Below are 23,313 nucleotides of genomic sequence, written 5' to 3'. Positions count from 1 at the left end.
GGCGGCGCGGGAGTTTTAAAATTGTTCTCGGTGGTCCAGGCGAATCTCGGGACTTTACAGCAACAACCTTTCGTATCTTGAAAACTTTTCGTATGTAGAGCAGTAAAATTTTTCGCATTGGCTTTCGTATCTTGAGTTTTTCGTAAGTAGAGCCTTTCGTATCTCGAGGTACTACTGTAGTTGAAAGCTGGCTAATCCTAAAATCGCAGGTACGCGAGACGGGAGACAGTTGCCCACATAGATAAACATGGTTGGGGCCAAAATATCTGTTGGCTTTTCTCCATTTCTTGACTAATCAGAGTTTATGATTTTGGTAAGTTTTCTACCACTATTGTGTATGATTCTTATACAGCTATTCTGGTGCTGTATTTCATGAGCACAAATCCTCATTGTAATTACCGAAATTTTATTGGTAAAATTTTGTTCAGTACGGAGTCTTGAAGATTTTTCAGTTCACTTATTTACCCTAGTTTTAAATATTTCAGGTCTGAAGAATTCAGAATTTATAAAAGGCGAAGCAAAGTCAACATGTGCAAGCTATCAAGGAATGAAGTGTGTCAAACAGTCTCCGGCAGATTGGCATGACCAGGCAGCTTACACTGTACAGTAAAGAAGAGGTGGAAAAATATGTATTGTACTTATTTAGGACTCATTCGACGAAATCATCTGCCACCACTGTTTATCTATGGTATCCTCCTATATACATGCTCAGATGCTGGTATTTTTTAACCTTACCCTTTGTCACACATTACTCCACCTATAAACTATTACCCTACTGCCGAGCCTGCACTGCAGTGATTAAACACCCCCTCACAACCACTTCTAAACCTGAAATTAAATATTTTTAATATTAGGTTTTATCCAGAGGGGTTGTGGGCGAGTGTTTAACTGCTGCAGTGCATGCTCGGCACTAGAATAAATAAATATTTATAGGTGGAGTAATCAGTGTTACCAAAGGATACTGTTAATAAATATCAGTATCTGAGCATATATACAGAAGAAACCATGAAAAAAAATGGAAGAGAAATTAAAATGCAACATCCAATGAGAGAATGTACAATCAATGCTTAGTGCTAAAAAAATTATTAAAAGATAAAACAAAACAGAATATGACTAGTTCTTTATTCACAAGGTTAGAAAACTGTATATAAAAATATTTGAGAAATTACCATATTTAGGTTATCATTATTGATGCTGTGACACAGAGTACCATTTAATGTGCTTCAGCTTTAAAGTACTGATCCGGAATTGGAGAGTAACTACCTTCATATGCAGCAGTACCACCATGTGCATTAGACAATTGTTCATTGACCGAGTACTCCATCAGCCATTTCTTGCGGTTAAAGCATGACAACCACTCTCCATTCATGTAGAAAACAGCCACATACTGGAGAAGACCCCAACTCTGACTTATAGTTAGCCATTTCTCTCTGAAGGCACGACAACAATGACAATCTTCCAAAATTTAGGTGCAATTAATTACTCATTTTACATTTTACTTCAGTTTCTTGCATTTACCAATTCTTCCTCCTTCGAGTTTATAACCAATCCGAAAATTAGTCCTGAAAGAAAAATGGTTTTACTATGAATAAATTCAGGCAAACATTAATTAGGTTATTTGACAAAATAATTAATGCCTAAGTATAATACAAAAGTTAAAAATTCAACAAATGTCTTCTTTACACAGCTTAATTTGAGAAGTTATACAAAAATGTTTATACAACACCCTAGTCATTAGATATTAAGTTTGCTTAAACAAAAAGGAAGGGGAAGGGGGAGGGGTCAAAAGAATCATTCAATTCTCAGCAAATTGGAGTTTCTAGTTATTTAATGAAACAGCATATAGTTAAAGGTACACCCTGGAAGACAAAGTCCTGTTTAAGATACCTAACGAGAATGTCAAAAATACAATTGGATCATTGTAAAATTAATATTTAAATCTAGATGAAACCCTAAAAACCACCGAACATGCATAAATTAAAGTGCAGTGTAGATAACTGTTAAGGCCACCATAATGAGATATTCTTTCTCCAAAACAAGGCTCTAAATATAATTTCCGCTTCTCCCTTTAAGACCGTACTTGAGCATACTGTAGTTTATGCTCTAGTTGTCTTGCAAAGTATAAGTTTTTACAAAGTATAAGCCTCTTACAAAAAAAGACAAATTTCTATTCACTAGAAAATTTCAAGGGCAACACAGTCAAAAGACAAATTTCTATTCACTGGGAATTTCAAGGGCATCAATCGTTAAGTTTCTTTCCAAACCAAATACAAAAAACTGCTAGATATAAATGCCCTGATATGAGCAAAGACATATAGACTAACCTCTAGAAAATGTTCATCTCTTAGTCAATTATTAACAAAAAGTGTATTCAGTATCCTGAAATTAAAATATGTATATGGTGACTGTACTACCTAATTCCCTAAAAAGTACAGTACTGACAACCTTCCTAGTAGTACACAAGACTAGACTAAACCATTAAAACACTGTAGTTCAGGTTGACAACTGGAACTAACCTGTCATAAGTTTCTAGACCATGAGATCTATGTAATACTACCCAAACCTCTTGGTTATGAAATTAAAACATTCAAGTTTACAAAGTTCAGCATACCTACAGTACTCAACACCCCTAAAGGGTCTCTTGATTTGCTCTCGAAAGTGACCATGACCTTCAACATACTTACTGGGCTGGCAAAACAAATGGTATTAAATATTTTTTAGGTACTTTACATATCAAGTGTTATCAACTCCCCAATACCACCTGCAACACCCACAATAACAGGAGCAAGAAGATACCTTGAGAAACTTTTTTTTTTTTTTTTTTTCTCGTGGAAAAAGTCTGAGCCATCAGCATTAGTAAATCCAAGATCCAAAGCCCCATTAAACACAATTGTTGCACTTAAGTAAGCATACAATAATAACCAGCAAAACCATTTTTTTTAAATTGCAAGAACCAATAAACAGAATTTCAAAAATAAACTATAAATCTACGCAATCTGATTATATTACCAATTTCATGGGTATATACGTAATTAGACGTCCCAAGCAAAGAGTGATAAGGCTACTATTTGAAAAGGAACAAGACATGTGTTACAAAAATGAAGTACCCAAAATGAAATATGTATTGACATGGGTGAATAAGGTCAACATATTAAAAACCTGGTACAATTAAACTAAACTACATAGTAATTCCAAATAGATTATTCTAGCAAACTAAATATTAAGAGGTAACTGAAGGTAAAGATAAGGGAATATTACCATTTTGAGCAGTTTAACCAGACCACTCATTTATTTTTCTCTCCCAGTTATGGTGAAATCAGAACAAAGGGAATGAAATGGAGATCTGGAATGTAGCTGGGTACCATTAACAATGGACAAATCTAAATGCTGGTACATAATTCCATTGGCAGAACTTATCCAACAAAGCCTTATGTTTCACTCTACCAAATGCCTTTGAGATATCAGAGCAATACAATAGTTTCCAAATGCTTCACAGATCATCTAACATCAGTAGGAATAAGGAAATCATGCAGAAAAGAGGCATTTTTAAATGAAGTTACAGATCCAACATGACTAAATACTTTTATATATAGTAAAAAACTAACCATATTCATTACTATATTGATACACAACTTAAAAAACAAGAAAACTGTCACCTGTTAATACATACCTCGTATATGACAATGGGTCTTTCTTCATACACAGCATCAAAATAACCCCATCCTTGGACAAGTTTTTCTATGGAACTTGGGTATTTCACAGATGGAAGACTTTCCAAGAGATCTTTGGTTCAAGTACAGGTACAATCTCCTGATCCATAACTGCCCTAGAATGCAAGGAGGAAGTTACCTTCAAAAATTGTCATATTAACTCTCAACAGTCAAAACTAATTATTTCTATCTGTATCCATAGGAAACCTATACTATACCAATTACATTGGTTCATTTATATAATCAATTTAAATGCTCATAAAATTGAGTAATAAAAAGTTTCCACAGCCAAAATAGCAAATTTAAATGTATTAAGTTTCATAAATAGGAACCAGTGCCTTATCAACTCTTCTCTCTTCTCTGAGGTATCACATTATCTTGGGGAAACACCTACAGCATGCATTACTAGAGATGAAACTTTCCCCAGTGGTTACCTCCTCACATGGAATAGTTTGATGCTCCATAAACAACCTTGGCTGGTACTATGAAGATCTAAGACTTTCACATTCGTGGTACAGTTTTAACTGATCTAATAGCGATACTGTACCAAATAACGATTCAATTACCTCTTCAAGTTCTTCCCGGTTTTCTCTATTTAATGAGGTGCAGGTGAAAATTAAAACTACTGGGGTAAGACACTCCCAAACTTAATCTCCCTATTCACAATCAACCTTCAGCTCCAGGTGTGCATCATCAAGAGCAAAATTAGGGAAAGAATTTGCCAGTAATTGTTTGTGATGTCCTTAAAAAAAATCACTAAAGAAAATTTTCGTGGTCAAACAAACCAATGCCTTACAAAGCTAAATTTAATAACTACGAAGACAAACGGGAAACATAGAGCAGCTTTTTGACAGGGATTATCTCCTCTGGTAAAATGGTGGTACCTGTAAGCCTTGACCTGCCATGTTGCCCAAGCACTTGAGATACAGTTCACAAACATTTCTGGTTGTGTTCTTGGCGCTTCTAGTGCTGTATTGTAGTTCTAACCCAGGATCTGACTTGAATAAAAAATGTAACAAAATTAGTAAGATTGTTAAAGAATAAGATGTTATGCTTTGAAACATCTTTATATGAAATATATTGCCATTAATTTACAATAACACATTCAACAAGCCCAGAACCTACCCTGTTACTTGATGAACTCACAAATGCAGAAGCATCAAATTAAGTCCTTAACATTTTTCTGGTGTGATGCCGAAGTCCCTGAAAAAGGGTCAAATTTATAACAGACATCAGTCACAATTTTGAAACTAAAAAAATTCCAATTTTAAATACTGTAACTACGTACCAGGCACACAAATCTATAGAAATCTGCTTCTCTCCACATGAAAACGGACATTTTGAAATATATGGACATTAAAATAAATTTTAACCACCACCTGCTATTTTCTTTATAACACACTACTTTAAAAATTCTCTAAATTACGTGAATAAAATCTGTTACAGAGTATAAAAAAAACATCATTATTCCATATCAGCAAACTTACAAAAAGAATGGCCAGGAATCTAACAGTATGAAACCATTCAGTTTTGTCCATTTTAACCATTGTCTGCATCTAATTACCCTGGTGCATGAAAGAACAAAATTACTGTAACTAATATTAGCTTGTCAACTGACTGCTTAGCACTCCCCATGACTGAAACACCTCTCAAACTGGGCATGTTCTCCACACATTACCCTAGTTCCTTGGGTATGTTAAGCACACACTAATCTAGTTAGTGTATATTCTCCACACACTATCCTAGTTCCTTGGGTATGTTCTCCACACATTATAATAATTCCTTGGGTATGTTCTCCACACACACTACCCTAATTCCTTGGGTATGCTCTTCAAAAACATGATCCTAATTCTTTGAGTATGTTCTCCACACATACACACACACACATTATCCTAGGCTATATGTTCTCATGTTCTCCACACACATTCACACTAACCTAACCCCTTGGCTATGTTCTCCACACACACACACACACAATCCAAATTCCTTGGGTATGTTCTTTCCCCACACTATCCTAATTCCTTGGGTTTGTTCTCCCCACACACTAGACTAATTTCTTGGGTTATGTTCTCCATATGCGCACTATCCTAGTTCTTTGGTTTAAAGTGCTGATCCATTGTTTACCTTCAGCAAGGCTAGGCATTTACACAATATACCATATGTACATTACTTGTTCTCAGTATGGATGGTATTTAAAATTCATGAAAGCTAATAGCCTTTATATTCCACACACACACACACACACAATCCAAATTCCTTGGGTATGTTCTCTCCCCCACACTATCCTAATTCCTTGGGTATGTTCTCCCCACACACTAGACTGACTTATTGGGTATGTTCTCCATACGCACACTATCCTAGTTCCTTTGTTTGCGGTGCTTGGTTACCTTCAGCAAAGCTAGGCATTTACACAATATATGTACATTACTTGTTCTCAGTATGGATGATATTTAAAATTCATGAAAGCTAATAGCCTATATATTCCAATAGGTTACTGAAATTGTAATTAAAAAAAAAAAAAGATAGTAGGTACTAAAAAAACTACATTAATCAATTTATAGCACCAGCTGAAGTGGTCATGTTTCAATGCACGGAGACAGTCAAGTGCAGTGTCATATTCAACAAGTTGAAATCGAGAAAGCTAGAATAAGACAGGTACACATAGGTGTAATACCTAAGGATGTAAAAATTGTCAGTACATATACCAAGAAATTCTAACTGTTGGTAACTGCCTCTTATGATAATCTACCATTATAGTATAGTAAAATTTTTCGAACAATCATAAAAGATTATGAAAATCCAAATATATAAGACAGACTCAAGATTAAACTAGGATGAGAAAGACTTACGTAGTAGGTACTTGGCATCCATACTGCCAAAAAACTTAAAACATGAAAAGTTGGCAATATTAAGACTAAAAATTAAAAATAAAATTCCTTCCATAAATTATGATAGATATGAGACTCAAGGAAAGAAAACTAGGCTGTACATACACTAGAAAATGCCTGCCTCATGGACCCACTCAGAACCTCAAAAAACAAAAGCTTTACATAGGCAGGAAAGTGGTCCTAGCAAAAGGTCGGCATACTTCTCTAGACACTATCTTGGTATGTACACTAGCATATCGATCCTCAAGTAAACAACTGTAGGGAACCTTGTCCTAGCAGGTGTCTTTGCCCCACTTACCATTCCCCCTCTTCTTAATATTAATTTTACGAGAAACCTTGAAACAGCCGCAACTTATCTGCTTTTGCCATAAGTTTTATCCAGTTTGGATATGTCACTTGAAAACTTTAAATCAAAGAATAAATTACATCAAGAACTTTGGTAAAAAATAGCTGCAACAGACTACTTTCAATATCATCAAAAGTTTATAATACTGCTCCCACTGTAGCTCAATCCATTTGCACATATGTAGTGCTGCCCACTATTAGCCCACAAAAATTTCAGGAAAAACAAGGGTTGGCATAACAGCCTATGTATTCAAATAAATGAATTAAGCTTTTTTATTATATATATGACTTAAAATCAAGCAAAAATCAATTTATTGGACTAGCTGAAGCGGTGGTGCTTCAGTGCATCACGACAAACTAAAGCATTGCGCACAGGGAGGGAAAAAAAAAACTCACTAAAGCATCATGACCTATGCCCTTCACTACTTTTTTATTTACAAAATTTTGATAGTCAAAATTGAGTTGTCTTCAATGCCAAGAAATGTGATGTCAATTCCTCACCATATACATTAACCTTAAACTTAAGACTAATTGTCTTGTTTCATGTATATTTGTTTTACTACCCCTACATCTCCCATTTAAGTAAACCCTACTGTTTATTATTATTCAGAAGATTAAACCTATTAATAGCAAACAAGCCCACAGGGGCCACTGACTTGACATTAAAATTTCCGAAGAATATGGTGTTCATTATTAAGAAGAAAGAAGAGGTAAAGGAAAACACAGACAGAAGGAACTCATCTTATTAAAAAATGCAAGGAGAACAGTAATATGGTAGAAAAGTATTGCACCTTCAGATGAACTTCTAAAATTCTAATTGCATGACTCCCTTTGGAAGGCTTGTCCACAGTCCAAAGGTCTGAGGAATAAAGGACCTCTGGAACAGAGGTTTGATACCGAGGCACGTTTACTGCAAGTTGGTGCCGCTGTTCCAACAGATAAAGGGATCTAGGATGAATTGTGAATGTAAAAGACCTTTGTTGTAAAGGGAGTACAAATGACCTAAAACAGGTTGTATTGATTTTATTTATCACTGTTATAAATATAGGAATATATATAAGAACAATACCTAACTTTCGTGCAGCATTTGCTGAAGTTTTCATTAGATATTTCTCAAAAGTTACACCTTGTGATATACTAAATCGAAAGCAGAACTAATATCTATTTGAATTACTGAGCACTCAAAACCCTTATCAAGCTTCCATTACGGCATGTATGATAGCTATGAGAAATAATATTAGGGTAGTGTAAAACCATAAGAGGGAATCATCAGAGTACAATGAAAATAACGAGAGAGAGAGAGAGAGAGAGAGAGAGAGAGAGAGAGAGAGAGAGAGAGAGAGAGAGAGAGAGGCTAGGTGTGTGAGAGTCAGACTTCAACATTGAGGTGTAGACAGGACAAACTAGTTAGTCACAGGACATTGGCAAGACAGACAAGCGGCAACAGCCAAAACTCCATCACAATAAAAATACTAAAACCTGTGACCTCGCACCTGACTCACTCAGCTTCCGTCAATTAGGATGCTCCACCTTCAAGAAGAGGTATTAACATGTTAATTTAGCAAACTCCACCTTCAAGAGGAGGAAGTAACTGTTAACCCCATCAAAAAGGGGATGGGGTAAGATAAGAGAGAAACGGCTCCACTAATCCTAACCCCGTTTTGGTGGACCTGGAACACATACAACCTTAGGGGGTTGAGCCAAGAAGATCGAGGGGGTAGCTGATGGCAGAGCAGCAGAACCAGAGCAGAGAGAACCTACTGCCGTCATACAAGGAAGAACAAAAACCTTTCCAGAGCATTATAGTAGTCATAACCTGATTACTTAGATTTTTTAAAATCATAAGTTGTAACTTGTATTTCTTTGCATCAGTAAAGCGAGAAAACTCTGCAGTTTGTCTCTCTTAACACTCCTGAGAGACTTCAAACTAATCCAGAGCTAACCATAGAGAAGAATATTAAAGTAAAAAAAGAAACAGAACCTGAACAAATCACCTAAAGAAGAAGCAAACGAATAAAGAAATAGAAACAGGTAAGAGAACAATATCATCACAGGCATGCCAAGTCAAAAAGCACTGCTAGCAGTACCTAATTGCTTCCTGTATGCATATTGACTATCAGCTAGCAATTCTTTAGATTCAACATAGTATTTATAAGTTGCATAAAAATAGGTTATTCAGCAACTCTGGAGAGCACAGGGAGGAGAGAGATTGGGCATGTAGTTACTGCAATCTGCAGATACGCCGCTCTTTGGAACAGACACCGTATTACTAAGCTTGCACTAATTCACAAAGATACTCCAGTACATTGACTAAAGACTATAGAAACTAGTATCCTGGGAGACAACTCATTAAAAACTTTTTAGGGAAGAAACTATCAGGACCTTCACCCCACCTGTCAAGATTATCCAAAATTTTCTTAACATACCTTGAGCCAAGTGCAAATTTTATAAGAATGCATGCTAGGTTCAGGATGACAAGTATCAGGCAAGAGGAACATCCTCAGCGGATTTCTTAAGTTCAATAACTCGATGAAGCAGTTCAGGCTTTCTTCTAGGACCAGTAACCAAACTATCATCACCCGTTGGTAGTGGTGGAATGGAAGATGAGCCTGACCCAAAAATAGATAACAACAACTAGGGTGGATCTAAGCATGTACACTGCGGTGAACTAGACTGTGGCACTTGACGCTTTTGTATAGAATTTTTCCTCCTGAACATGAATTTAAAGTAATATTTTTTTTGGCCGGCTGTAATTAACCTGTAATTTACCTTTGAACTCTATCCTATGGTAAGTGGGGACCAATGGGAATGCAGGGTTTGGGGTGAGGTAAAACACTTGGGGGAAGGTTTTGCAGTGTTATTGCGTTATTTCCTCTTATTTATGACAATTGAAACATGAAATACAAGCTGAAATACAAGCTGAAATAAAGTGATAAAGCAATAATGGAGGCAGCCTTCCTCCCCCCCCCCCCCCCCCCCCCCCCACCCCCCCCCCCCCCCCCCCCCCCCCCCCCCCCCCCGGGGCAGGTAACACGTTCTACTAGGTTAGTATCATGACCTATATGTTACACTTCTAAGATTACCTTTCTTTCAGGGGGGTTGGGGGTACAGGGGGGCGAAGCAGCTGCTGAACTCTATCCTCCACCCCTTTAAGGTAAGGTTCCTAATCTTTATGTACTTTATTTAGTTATATTAATTGCGTTTAGGTGTTCCAAAGGTTTAGTGCTTTTGATGTTGGTGATATTTATTGGGAATTTATTTCTCATCATATCCCTGTGTGGCTTTACCAACTTGTAACTGTGCCTTCCTCTCCCAGTATATACCCCTCCCCATGCTCCCCTTACTGGACATATGGCTCTCTGGTGGTTACGTATCTCACACCCCCACCAAAATTCAAATATGGCGGTTTGTTTACGTTTCTTGGCCCCCGAACCAAAACTTCGATGATTGTTCAGTCGAAGTAGACTATGGCAGTTGATGTTTTCCTATGTTATTTTACTTACTTTACAAGAGTTTAAGGTAATATTTTGCCTGTCAGCTGTAACTAATCTGTTATTTAACTCTGAACACTTGTGACGGTACATCGCACCCTTTGTTCCGCAAGTAGTCTTCAAAGGTAAATTATGGTTTAATTACAGTCGGCCAAATAAATATTACTTTAAATTCTTGTTCAGTAAGTAAAATAACATTGGAAAACATCAACTGCCATAGACTACTTTACCGTGGAATGCGGGCTTAGAATTACCATAACTTGGTCCACTGTAGAAAAAGCAGAGTAATTCTTTCAGGTTTCCCCTTCAAAGAATTATTTTAATTTATCTCAGCTGGTATATAGCTAGTTCAATTTACAGCAAAGCAAGACAACTATAACAGAGAGAGTTTCATTTGAACAATTTTGCTTCCATGCGTTGAATTTGGAAACAATCTACTAGCGAATGAAATATAAAGTGACTGACAAGATTCAATAATGCAATCCTAAATGGCTCTGGACTTGAGCCAAACTATTTTTCCAAGGTTAGAATTAAGAATATAGTACATATACTGATTGACATATGTCCACATTAATGGCCCAAGGATCAGAAGTGCCTACATATTAACAGACCTTGGACTTCACAATAGCTGGAACACCTGTGAATATGAGGTCTAATTATTACCAGAAAAGTGCATGGGTTCCTTAATTAGCTGGAAAAAATTGGATACATAAAACTCCAGAGCACACCAGCCATGTTGATCTGTGGAATTTGAATTTAGCCACTCACTGTGCTTTGCATTATTCTCCGCATATAACAAAAGAAGCTTTTGAATCCTGTGACTGAGCCATACTGATCCTTTCCAAAAGTCATATTTTAAAACAAAAGGATTTAATGGCATCGACTACACATTTTTCTGACAATAAATAGCTTGTCTGGACTTATGTATACAGCCATACATCACGCATGTGGGATGTTACGATGATATATAAAATGAGGGCCATCAAACCATGGTATTTAAAACTCAACCATTTACTTGTACTATTTACATCTCTCAGATAAAAATATCAAATTATAGTTACAATCACAACTCTGATCAACAAAATTTGACCATTGTCCTCCGAAAGAATTAAAATGAACAAAATAAGTATCAAAACTAATAAAATCAGTAATAGACTCATAACCACCACAACACTAAAAATCAACATAATATCAACATCAGTATTTATAAACATTGTTGATGAGCATAAATAAACATCACCATAAGTCATTGGGGAAAAAAGCCAGAAGCAGCTGGTCAACAAGGTGGCGTTGGGACACCTTGTAAGGCAATGAAATCTGCCAGGTTTGCTATAACAACTGGGGGTGGACAGTAAGGATGGATTTAGAAATAAAACATTCAGGAGAGCATTAGGTAAAGACTAAAGCATTTCCTGATAATCCACCAAACAACTTTCGCTTTATCATCACCCTGTCCTACACAATTTTTGAAAAACCGGAAATTGGATAAAGAGGTAAATGCCAGTGTACCATCAGAAAAGGGTACTACATACCAAGAACATGGAAGGCCTTGAAACTAACTATTTCGTGCAGGGAGAGGAGGGAACCAAAAAAGGTAAAACTTCAGAAGCATGCCGCACTGGATATTAAAAAAAAAAATGCTAATTTTAAGCCCGCATTCTGCGGTACAGTAGACTATGGCAGTTGACATTTTCCTATGCTATTTTACCTCCTGAACAAGAATTTAAAGTAATATTTATTCAGTAGACTGTAATTAAACAGTAATTTACCTTTGAAGACTAAATGATGGTACAAGGGTGTGACGTTCCGACGTAGAGTTCAAAGGTTAATAACAGATTAGTTACAGTTGACCACCAAAATACTACCTTAAACTCTTGTAAAGTAAGTAAAATAACATAGGAAAACGTCAACTGTCATATTCTACTATGACTGAACAATCTTCGTAGTTTTGGTTAAGGGCCAAAAAACGTAAACAAACCACCATATTTGAATTCTAGTGGTGGGTGTTTCATACGTAACCACCAGGGAGCGATATGTCCGGCTATGGGGAGGATGGTGTGGGGTATTGGGAGAGGAAGGCACGGGTACAAGTTGGTAAAGCCACGCTGGGAAATAATAATTCCGAATAAATATCACCAACATCAAAAGCACTAAACCTTTAGAACACCAAATCACAATTGATATAACTAAATAATGTACATAAAGATTAGGAACCTTACCTTAAATGTTGCCTAAACACCTTCCTTTGTAGGTCAAGCCAACAGAGGCACGAGTTGGTAAAGCCACGCTGGGATATGGTGGTAAATAATTCTCTATAAATATCACTGACATCAAAAGCACTAAACCTTTGGAACACTAAAACACAATATAAAGTTCATAAAGATTAGGAACCTTACCTTAAAGGGGTGGAGGATAGAGTTCAGCAGCCGCTTTCACGAAGGCATGGATCCTTGTCTTGGGGTCATGGAAGTGGATTTTAAAGTACGCCACTGCTGTGATCTTGACAGTATATTACCAACCTTTCATACTGCCCCGAGTAATGGGCTGAAATGTCCTTATAACTAACGAAACAGTTAACACATGTACGGGGCAGAGTCGAGTTAGTAATGAGGCCCGGAGGAGGTGGAGGTGCCTGGGAGTGCTTCCGCCATCTGGCTGGTTGATAAGTGTAGTGAGACACTGCAAGTTGGCAGGAGGAAAGGGGGGGGGGGGGGGGGGTTGGAGACCACGAAAGAGTAGGGAGGATGGGGTGGGGGGGGGTAAATATTCACGTTTGTGGGAAAAAAAAACACACACACACACACACACGAACACTGTATTAATGGGTGGACAATATAGGAAATGAGGAAGGCCTATTTGGGGGTAATCGAACTTGACAAATGTTGAGTAAATCGTACAAACTTAGCTTCTTTTATGTTTATGAAACCAAAGTTATCGTGTTTTACTATTAAAGTAAAAAATATTGCAATAAACCTTACAGTAGGGACACATATTTTACATAAGAGCTAATAATCCATACATACATGAAAATATATATTATATATATACACGGTTTTTTACATCTGGTACTTAGGTATAAATTATCAAGTACAAGTATAAGTTAAGGCCATTTTAGTGAATAATGAATAGAATATTATCAAGTTTCAAGGATCAGAGTGGCCAGTTCAGGGGGTGATTGAACATAACTAGAAATGTTGAGGAAAATTGTAAAATTTGTGCAACCTAACCAGTGGGCTCCCCCCATCCCCATAGCCCCCCCTTAAAGAAAGGCAATCTTAGAAGTGTAACATATAGGTTAGGATAGTAACCAAACCAACCTAACCTAGTAGAATGTGTTACCTGACCGGGGGGCACCGTAAACCCCCTTAAAGGAAGGTAATCTTAGAAGTGTAATATATGGGTTAGGATCGTAACCTAACCAATCTAACCTAACCTAGTAGAACATGTTGCCTGGCTGGGGGGGGGGGGACTTCTTAGAAGTGTAACATATAGGTTAGGATCGTAACCTAACGAACCTAACCTAACCTAGCCTAGTAGAACATGTTGCCTGACTGGGGAGGAGGGGGGGGGGGGGGCTCTGCCCCATACCCCCCTTAAAGGAAGGTAATCTTAGAAGTGTAACACAGAGGTTAGGATCGTAACCTAACCATCCTAATCTAATAGAACAAGAAATTGTTATGGGTCAGACAGGCATGTAAAGGTGAATATAGAAAAAAGGGGAGAAAAAATGCATGTGTGAATTGGAATGTCTGTAAAATGAAAAGATGTAATACCAATTTCACGAAAAATGTAATACCAACAATTTCAAAAAATGTAATACCATCAATTTGATGACATTGACAGAAAGGTCTCGAAACATCCTAAAACTGCCCTCTAGTCCCACCTCTCAGGAGACTTTCAATGGCCTGCCCTCAATTGTTGCCTTATATATTGTATTTAAGATATATAAGGCAACATTATGAAGTGAGAACAAGTCAGTGCACATATTGAACAATACTATGATAAACGGAACAGAAATAAAAGCTTGAAATAATATTACACAATTACAAAACAAATGAGGAAAAGGAATACGTATATGTAACAATGCATGAATCCTCCCCAAACACCTCCTATCGCAACGTAGGGTTAATAATGCATCATGATTGGTTAAATACATGTAACCCCTACAAAACCCCCATCATTTATCTCCTTAGGAAGTTTGTGTCTGAACTAAAAGCCCACTTATATCTCGGCACATGCATAGTAGGATTCGGCGTCGTAATAGCAGTAACAATAAGTGGACTTTGGCTATGTAACGGCTCCATTATTGGTTTATTTATCGCTTTATATAAGCTTGTATTTCGTGTTTCAAATGTCATAAATAAGAGGAAATGACACAATAACACTACAAAACCTTCCCCAAGTGTTTTACGCCACCCAAAACCCTGCATTCCCATCGGTCCCCCTTACCGTAGGATACAGTTGAACGGAATAATTCACCCAAGTGTTTTACCCCATCAAGAACCCCGCATTCCCATCGGTCCCCCTTACCGTAGGATAGAGTTCAAAGGTAAATTACATGTTAATTACAGCCGGCCAAAAAAATATCTTAAATTCCTGTTCAGGAGGTAAAACTGTATAGAAAAACGTCAACTGGAATAGTCTAGTTCGCCTCGAAATAAGGGCTTAGATCTACCTTTTTTTCCTGCCAGCATTCCCATGATGTTTGGTCCACCCTTCATGGGTATATTTCTGATTTTGACAACTTAAGTAAAGTTACATGGTATGTCTCCATGGGGTATTTCGACTCAGAATATGACATTCTAGGTTAGATTGAGGATATCTATCTACTTCATACTAATTTACAGGGTACTTCTAAGTAATAACTCCACACAAACTGCAAGGAACAGTCCCACGAATATTAAGCTAGTATGGATTGGGAGATCAAATGTATTTCGCAGTGTTTATTACAAGGTACAGGATATTGGTATGGCATCCGTATCCCGATCGCAGTAGATATTGGTATGGCAGTGAATTGCGTCAATTTCAGACTTCCTGCCGTACAAATAACAGTGTGGTGGGGGTACGGCAGATTCTGTTGTTGGTGTCATATTGTGCTCTTGACTTGCTGTAGGTAGGGCAGTTAGCTGTATCTGTTTACCAGTTTGCTAATCATACTGTATTATATGACCAATTCCGCTTTTTTAAGATCTGTCGCGCTTTTTTGAAAGCAAAATGTCCGCCACCCCCGCCTTCTGTTTGCTTTTGTGAGATTTGTCCTGCTTTTTTGTGCTACTAAAACAAACTATCCCAATTTTAATGGAATAGTGCTGAAATTTTGTTTAATTTTGCCATTTCACTAGCTGGTAACTTCTAACGTTTTCTCCATCAGCTGCAATTACTTAAGATTGACTTGGCTGTTTACCAGAGGAGCGACTTTGGTAGTTTTCCTTGCCACCATGAATACAGCAAAGCACAATTTCTGTGTATTTCAATCCTCTTTTAATCACCTCTTCAGAGTTCTTTTCAGGGCAGATTCGATCGTTCTTGACCTACGTATTTACAATTTGGTATTTCTGTAGAAGCATTCTGCATCGTTTGTCCCCGCAAATACGAAAGCCATCAGGAATTGGGGCGTCAAATGTATTTCGCCGTGTTTAGTAAGAGCCCCGGAGGGTTACAGTCGTCCGAACAAATATTACTTCCAATTCTTTTTCAGGAGGTAAAACTGCATAGAAAAACCGCAACTGCCATAGTATAGGCCGCCGAGGAATAGTAATATAGATCTACCTACAATTTTTGAAAGTTTGAGTCTTCATAGATGTCTATGGCTTCTTTCAGCTCGTTAAGAGCTTGAAAAAAGTTGTTTTTCAGTGAAAACTAATGTATTACTCTGCAGTTTATGCTGTTCCGTTGCCATTTTCCTTGCCGACTGATATCCCTGAGGCGGTAAACAAGGGTTCGCGCATGCGCAATTCACTGCCATACCAATATCTATAGCGATCGGGGTACGGCTGCCATACCAATATCCAGTTCGTTATTACAACAGCATAAATTACAGTCGACATACAAAAAATAACAGGAAATTTTTAATAAGTAACCAAGAATATACCCCATGCAGAGGTATTATTTAGATCTATCATTTACAGCACCCTAGGTTAGGTTAGGTTGAGTAGGGAGCCTTTTCCGGTTAGTGTAACCTAGTTAAGTTCTGGGTATTTCTACAGAAGCAATCCGCGGTGGCTTAGACTATGGCAATTGACGGTTTCCTATGTTATTTTAGTTGCTGTACAAGATTTAAAGGTAATATCCATTCGGGCGGCTGTAACTAAGCAGTAATTTACCTTTGAAAGTTACATAATAGCCGTACCAAACTCAAAGGTAAATTAAAGTTTAGTTCCAACCAAACGAAAAAAATATTCCTTACAACCCTTGTAAATCAACTAAAATAACATAGAAAATGTCAATTGCCATAGTCTAAGTCACCGAAGAACGGTCCTATAGGACGGTACCAAGTATTCATTACGGTGAGGGAAATGTAAACACAGCCACCATGTTTGAACTCCCCAACCACCACATAGCCATATGTTCACTAAGGGGGGGGTAACGCACAGGGGGTGGGCGGGGTACGGTGGAAGGTACGAGTTGTCTTAGCAGCACCCCACTGAATAGTAACAGAGACCTTAACGTAACTTTCGGCAAAAGCCTAACACTCACTTCCCTAACAAATAATAATTAAGAATAATGTTTGGACCTTACCTTAAAGGGGTGGAGGGTACAAAGCAGCAGCTGCCTTTAAGAACTTGTGGAGGCGGGTCTTGGGTTCCTCAAAATGCAGCTTGAAATAAGCAACAGCCAAGTACCCGACGAAGTTGTACATTCTCCTCCCGTATCTTGGAGTCGACTGCCGGAGTTCCCTCCTCCTCCTCTCGATTGTATTAGTATCGGCACCGGTTTCTGGGTCCACAAAGTTCATCGAGTGGTTGACTGTCAAGTGGACATAACCTTCATCTCCCAGGCAGTCATAAGCCCTCCAACAGTCAGAAATAATAGTGGTACCCAGCACAATGTATTCTTTGATAACTGCAAGCAGAGTCCCACTCGTCCTGTCGGGTACGGGAACAACAAAAAAACTCCCGGGTCTGCCTGCAGATACCACCGAACACCCACTGCCCTTCGATGACGTGACCTACGTTGTATTTTCTTCTCCCAAACTTTGCCTCATCGATTTCAACAATTGTGCTGGGCCCACCAATTTGCTTCTTTTGTTGGAAGCACCAATTACTATGACCTGAAATAAAAGTCAGCGTTAGGGGAGGTAATTAAGTAGGGTAAATTTCATAATAATACAAGGCAGGTTGTGTATGAGAGAGTGGAGGGGGGGGGAGAGAGTGAGAGAGATGGAGGGGGGGGGGGAGAGAGAGAGAGGGAGAAGTAGGGGGTAGGAATGGAAAAGGGTGAGGGGATAAGCAAAATACTTACTTCCCGGGAGAAGTTGGCCCAGTCATTAATTGTTGAGTCCGACAGTCCAAGTTCTGTTCTCGCAACCTTGTAAGAAAAAAAATCACTCACATACAGGTATGCGAAGAACAGAACTGTCTCAACATCAAGGTGGGACCCAGAGAAACAAGTGCCTTTAAACAAGGAAAAGTAGTAAGAATAGCATTTCTTGCTTTCTTACTATGCGGTCGATAAGACCGGTCACACCTAAAGGTAAACGTGGCGGGAAAAATACCAATTATAAACCTCAAAATATGAAAATATGGAGTAGGTCATAAATGGTATAGGTGTAATATGATATTGCCATTAATCTAGGGCCGGGTCATATCACGGTTACATGTAGAAACCAACAAACTACTCTTAAGGTATTTACCTGAAGCACTTCTTTTGCAAATCTAGGTGGCACTCATTCCCACAATGGGGGCTAAAGACCTGCTTCCTCAGGAGGCCGTGGTCCTGGCATAAACATATCAGCCGTTCATAATTACCCGAGTAATAGGCGGAGAAATCTTTGTAACTCAATGGGGGCAAAAGACCTGCTTTCTCAGGAGGCCGTGGTCCTAGCATAAACCGATTAGTCGTTCATAATTACCCGAGTAATAGGCAGAGAAATCTTTGTAACTCATGTAACAATTGTTACATGAAGTTGGCAAAGAGTTCCTGGTGAGGGGCTGGGGCGAGCGTGAAGTTGATGCACCAGTCGAAGTCATGGCGGCAGATTCAACAGTGTTGGAGTTATACAGTTAGGAGGTGGTAGGAGGCCGGACAGTACAAAACAGGGTAGGGGAGGTGGGGTGGAGTAGTAAAAATGCTTTGATGCTATTGGTTGAGGCAGGGTGGGGCTGAGGTAAATGTACAAGCACTTAACCTAATAAGTTGGCAATTTTAAGGGCAATAAGAGGAAATGGGTAGTTAAGGAACTAAATGTAAATGTGGGATAGGTTCAAAATATGAATTAATACAAATACATATATAACGGGCCCAGGAGGGGGTGGGATTTAAGTCTTGGGTGGTAAATGTGTAATAGGGCCTAAAGTTGTTTTAATAAATACTAAATACCAAATTAAACATAGGTTACCATATAACAAAACTAATTTAACTTGTAGGGGATGTTGCCTGACCAGGGGGGGTTGGCCCTGCTGTACCCCCCCTTAAAGAACCAAACCAACCTAACAAAACCTAACCTAGCAGGGGATGTAACCTAACCTAGTAGGGAACTTAACCTAGTAGGAAATGTTGCCTGACCGGGGGGGCAGAGGTCCCCCGTACCACCCCTTAAAGGTCTACTCTAACCTAACCTAGTCTAGTAAGGAATGTACCCTAACCAACCTAACCTAACCTAGCAGGGATGTTGCCTGACCAGGGGGGTGAAACCCCCCCTTGAAGACCTAACCTAACTTAGTAAGGAATGTAACCTAACCTAGTAGGGAACCTAACCTAGTAGGAAATATTGCGACCGGGGGCATACCCCCCTTTAAAGGCCTAACCTAACATAGTAAGGAATGTAACCTAACCAAACCTAACCTAGTAGGGAATGTAATCGAACCAACCTAACCTAATAGGGAACTTAACCTAGTAGGGAATGTTGCCTGACCGGGGGGCTTCCTTGAAGAACTAACCAACCTAGCCTAACCGGGTAACCCCCTTCAAGGAAGTAAAACTAGGTAGTAGATAAACCAACATATAACAAACTAAACCTAGTAGGGTATGTTGCCTAACCGGAGGGGATTCACCCCCCAGTAGGTAAAATGACATATAAACCTAACTTTGAAGGGTGTGAAGTGTTGTAAAATGTTAAAAGTAACCATACATAACTGCATAATAGTAAGGAAACTGGAAGGGAGGTGTAAATTGTAATGTCTGTAAAAATGTATAATGGAATATATTTAAATGTAGGTTTTATAATAATAATGGCAAACTTTAATCTAGGTATTGGTATGGGTGAGAAATGCATTATAAATGGTGTAACGTAAAGAGCCAGTCGTGAATACTGGAAAGGGGAGGGATTAAGTTGTGTATAAATCATATAGGGAGTGTGTATGTAATATGCAACGCAATGTACAATTTCACGTAACAGGTAGGTAGGTAGGTATCGAAAAGTCCTAAAACCTAGTTCTAGTATCAAGACGTAGGCATTTTTAGGTGTCTGTCCTCAATTACAACATATTTCAAATAATATATGGTGAAATTATTAGGTAGGTGGGGATATTTCAAAACAGTTATTATACAAATACTATGGAAAAAGGAAAAGGAATAAACACTAGAATTCACATAACATGTTTAATAAACAAATTAGGTAAATGCTTTTATATAACTCAACGTATGGTTACCAGGCTACCAGCCAATCCTTCACTCAGTCCGGTAGCAACGTAGGGGTCATACTGTAACGTGTTTGGCTAAATACATGTATCCCTCCCGTAAAACCCCATTTTTTTCCTCACTAAGAAGTCTGAGTTTAGGCCAAAGGCCCAAAAGCTCCCTTACAGTTAGCACATCCGCAGTAGAATTAGCACATGCGTAGTAGGATTCAGTGTCGTGGTAGTAGTAGTAATAGATGAATATGGATGTGGAACGGCTCCACTATCGCTAGTTTTGTTATCTCTTATTTCCGCCTGTAATTCGTGTTTTTAAAAGTGATAAATGTGGGAAATACCACAATAACACGGCAAAAACTCCCCCCCAAGTAGTTTCTCCCCACCCAAAACCCCGGTTCCCACTGGGGGTCCCCTTTACCGTAGGATAGAGTTCAAAAGGTAAATTAGTGTCGTCCGAATAAATATTACTTCAAATTCTTGTTCATGAGGTAAAACTGCATAGAAAAACCGCAACTGCCATACTCTGGGCCGCCGCGGATAGGTACACTAGATGTACCAAGTTCTGTTAGGATGAACCTTCTCAACCTAGCATACTTAGCCTATTGCATAATTTTCGTTTCCCAAACTACCTAAGTCACCGAAAAAAAAAAGTAATTTATCAATGAAGTCCTCCTATTACTGACAAAGGCTAGCCTAATAGGTAGTAGGTAGTAATACCTAGGTAATTAGTTAAAAGCAGCACTTCTGCAGGAATATCAAAATCATCACAATAAATGGTACCCAATTTCGATTACAAATCTTAAAATACCCTACACAATTCGTTTCCTTCCGGTGTCTTGGCCTTTTTTCTACTACAAAAAAATTATATCTATGGGCTAGTGCTTGTTAGGTCTAGGCGCCGGTCGCACCACTTTCATTTGGAATTATACTCTGTTTTTTTCCATCTGTCCATCAGCCTGTGGTGTTTTTGTATGGTAACACTGCGTCCCGAGCTTTAGATAGTTACATTTAGCTTTCATTCAACATTATAATAATATCCTATTTCGAATATTAACGGTGTAATTCGCAATCAGTAAATTATTAAAACACTTTTCAGTTGCAAATGTACACCCAGATATCCTTTCATTTACCTAAAACTTACGCATAGCGTAACTATCTAAAGCCCGGGACGCAGTGTTACCATACAAAAACACCACAGGCGGATGGACAGATGAAAAAAAAAAAAAAACAAGAGTATAGTTAACCTTTCCATATCAATTTTACGCTACTTACCGTAAGTTTCCTATTTTTGTCCACGAACTAAACCCAGTAATAGTTCTTCCTTAACATAATTCCCATTCCACGGCGAAAGAACAGTCGAAAGTCTACCGACATCAATTCAATTTACACTCCAGAGGATGGTGGACTGAAGTTCACGTGACGTGATTGAACACATATGATAACAGCGTTATTCGAATTTCGAAATGGCTTCGTAGATCAGAATGGCCACCCTCATTGGCGCTGCAAAAAGGAAAAGTAACTTTAGAATAAAATATTACAAGCTTGGTATTGACTTCAAAGTTACCAAATAAAGAGATTTAATATTTTTAAGATTCACTTTTACTTTAATGAATCATAGACTGCATGATTACGAAATACCTGTGTTGTCTTAATGTTGTGGCTATTCTGGTTTTCTCCCTCCGCCCCCCCCCCCCCCCCCCCAAAAAAAAAACCCCCCCCCCCCAAAAAAAAAAAAAAATACAAGCAATCTAGCTATAAACAAAATGCAATAAACAGAATTCCTATTTTTTAAGCCTTTCTGTTTGTCAATTTGGGAAACTTGTCATATCTGGATTTCAAAATCTTGAAACTATTTAGACTTGGCAGTTGTAAAAAATTATTCAAATTTAGATTGTGTTTATCCTCAAGTTGTAAGTCAATATTTACACTAATTTTATAATTTCCTATATCGCTTTCCATGAGATAAGCAGCCAATATACAACAGATCCTAGGTCATTCTGTGAAAGCGATGATTATGTAATAATTATTAGCACGCAAATAGTTTTACTTTATTACGTAGCAAAATCCGCGTGATTTGAATCTCGACGTTGGTTTTACTCCGGTATAACGTTACTTTAAAACCTTAAGGGACCTTATCACTGCTATTTATCATACTCCAACGCTAGTTACAGTCTTCTAAAAATCGAATAATAAGAGAGGTACGTGACCATAACTTTACCAGTAACATAGTCGATTATAAAATGTCATTGTACAATTCGAAATTAGAATTCGTATGTTGCCATAATTTGGTTACCAGGGTTCTTAGTACAGTTCATTACACGTATTACCCGAAATATTTTCTTTCCATATATTATTAAATTGGAAAATCTCTTACCCTAATCTATTCTAATATAGTTTTAAAACATTTCAAAATCCTATTATTTTTTATAATTAGACCATTGATGTTTAATATAGACACAGACACTTTAGGGAACGTTCCTACAACCTAAATGAAAATGGGAGGCTTATAACTCTAGCAACGAAAGGTTGAGACTCAAAGGCAAAGGCCATTAGCAACAACTGCCATATTTCTTTAATCTAATTCAAATTTGCCAAGGAAAAGGGTGATCATCTCGTTGCTCTGGCATATATTTTTTTAGCAGCATTGCCGTTTCCTCGTGTGTGGACGATAAAGTAAAGTGACCGCTGGGGTCACAGTAAAAAGGGGATTATTGTCGATCACCTCCCTTCATTCCTTTGTACTACAAGATCAAAACCTTGGAGGAATAATTATTATTCCTCCAAGAGCAAAATACATAGTTCATAACATAATCTGTCGACCCTCCTGTGCAAACAATGAAAGGCTCTCCAAGAGACCTCGACGCATCCTTGCAAAATATACATTATTATATATAAATATATATATATATATATATATATATAATATATATATATATATATAATATATAATGTATATTTATATATATTAATATTTATGCATGTGTATGTATACATTATATGCAAATACACAGACAGACACACAACACAGACAGACAGACACACATATACGTGTATATATATATATAATATATATATATATATATAT

General features: G+C 37.9%; 1 long non-coding RNA gene across 2 annotated transcripts; it reads right to left on the bottom strand.

Moving 5' to 3' along the window:
- Positions 1–1,094: 1,094 nt before the first annotated feature.
- Positions 1,095–21,723, bottom strand: LOC135223217 (uncharacterized). Of its 2 annotated transcripts, none has more exons than XR_010316423.1 (5): positions 21,501–21,723; positions 4,836–4,913; positions 4,595–4,708; positions 3,671–3,826; positions 1,095–1,562 (listed from the first exon to the last, which is right to left on the bottom strand). It is a non-coding gene; the product is annotated as an uncharacterized LOC135223217 (long non-coding RNA). The 2 variants fall into 2 exon arrangements; XR_010316424.1 differs by having other exon boundaries at positions 4,595–4,704.
- Between the last annotated feature and the right edge of the window lie 1,590 nt (positions 21,724–23,313).

This window comes from Macrobrachium nipponense, chromosome 8, assembly GCF_015104395.2.
Source record: "Macrobrachium nipponense isolate FS-2020 chromosome 8, ASM1510439v2, whole genome shotgun sequence".
Taxonomy (NCBI): Eukaryota; Metazoa; Arthropoda; class Malacostraca; order Decapoda; family Palaemonidae; genus Macrobrachium; species Macrobrachium nipponense.
Note: the sequence above shows the minus strand (reverse complement) of the source record. Positions and strands in the feature narration are given on the sequence as shown.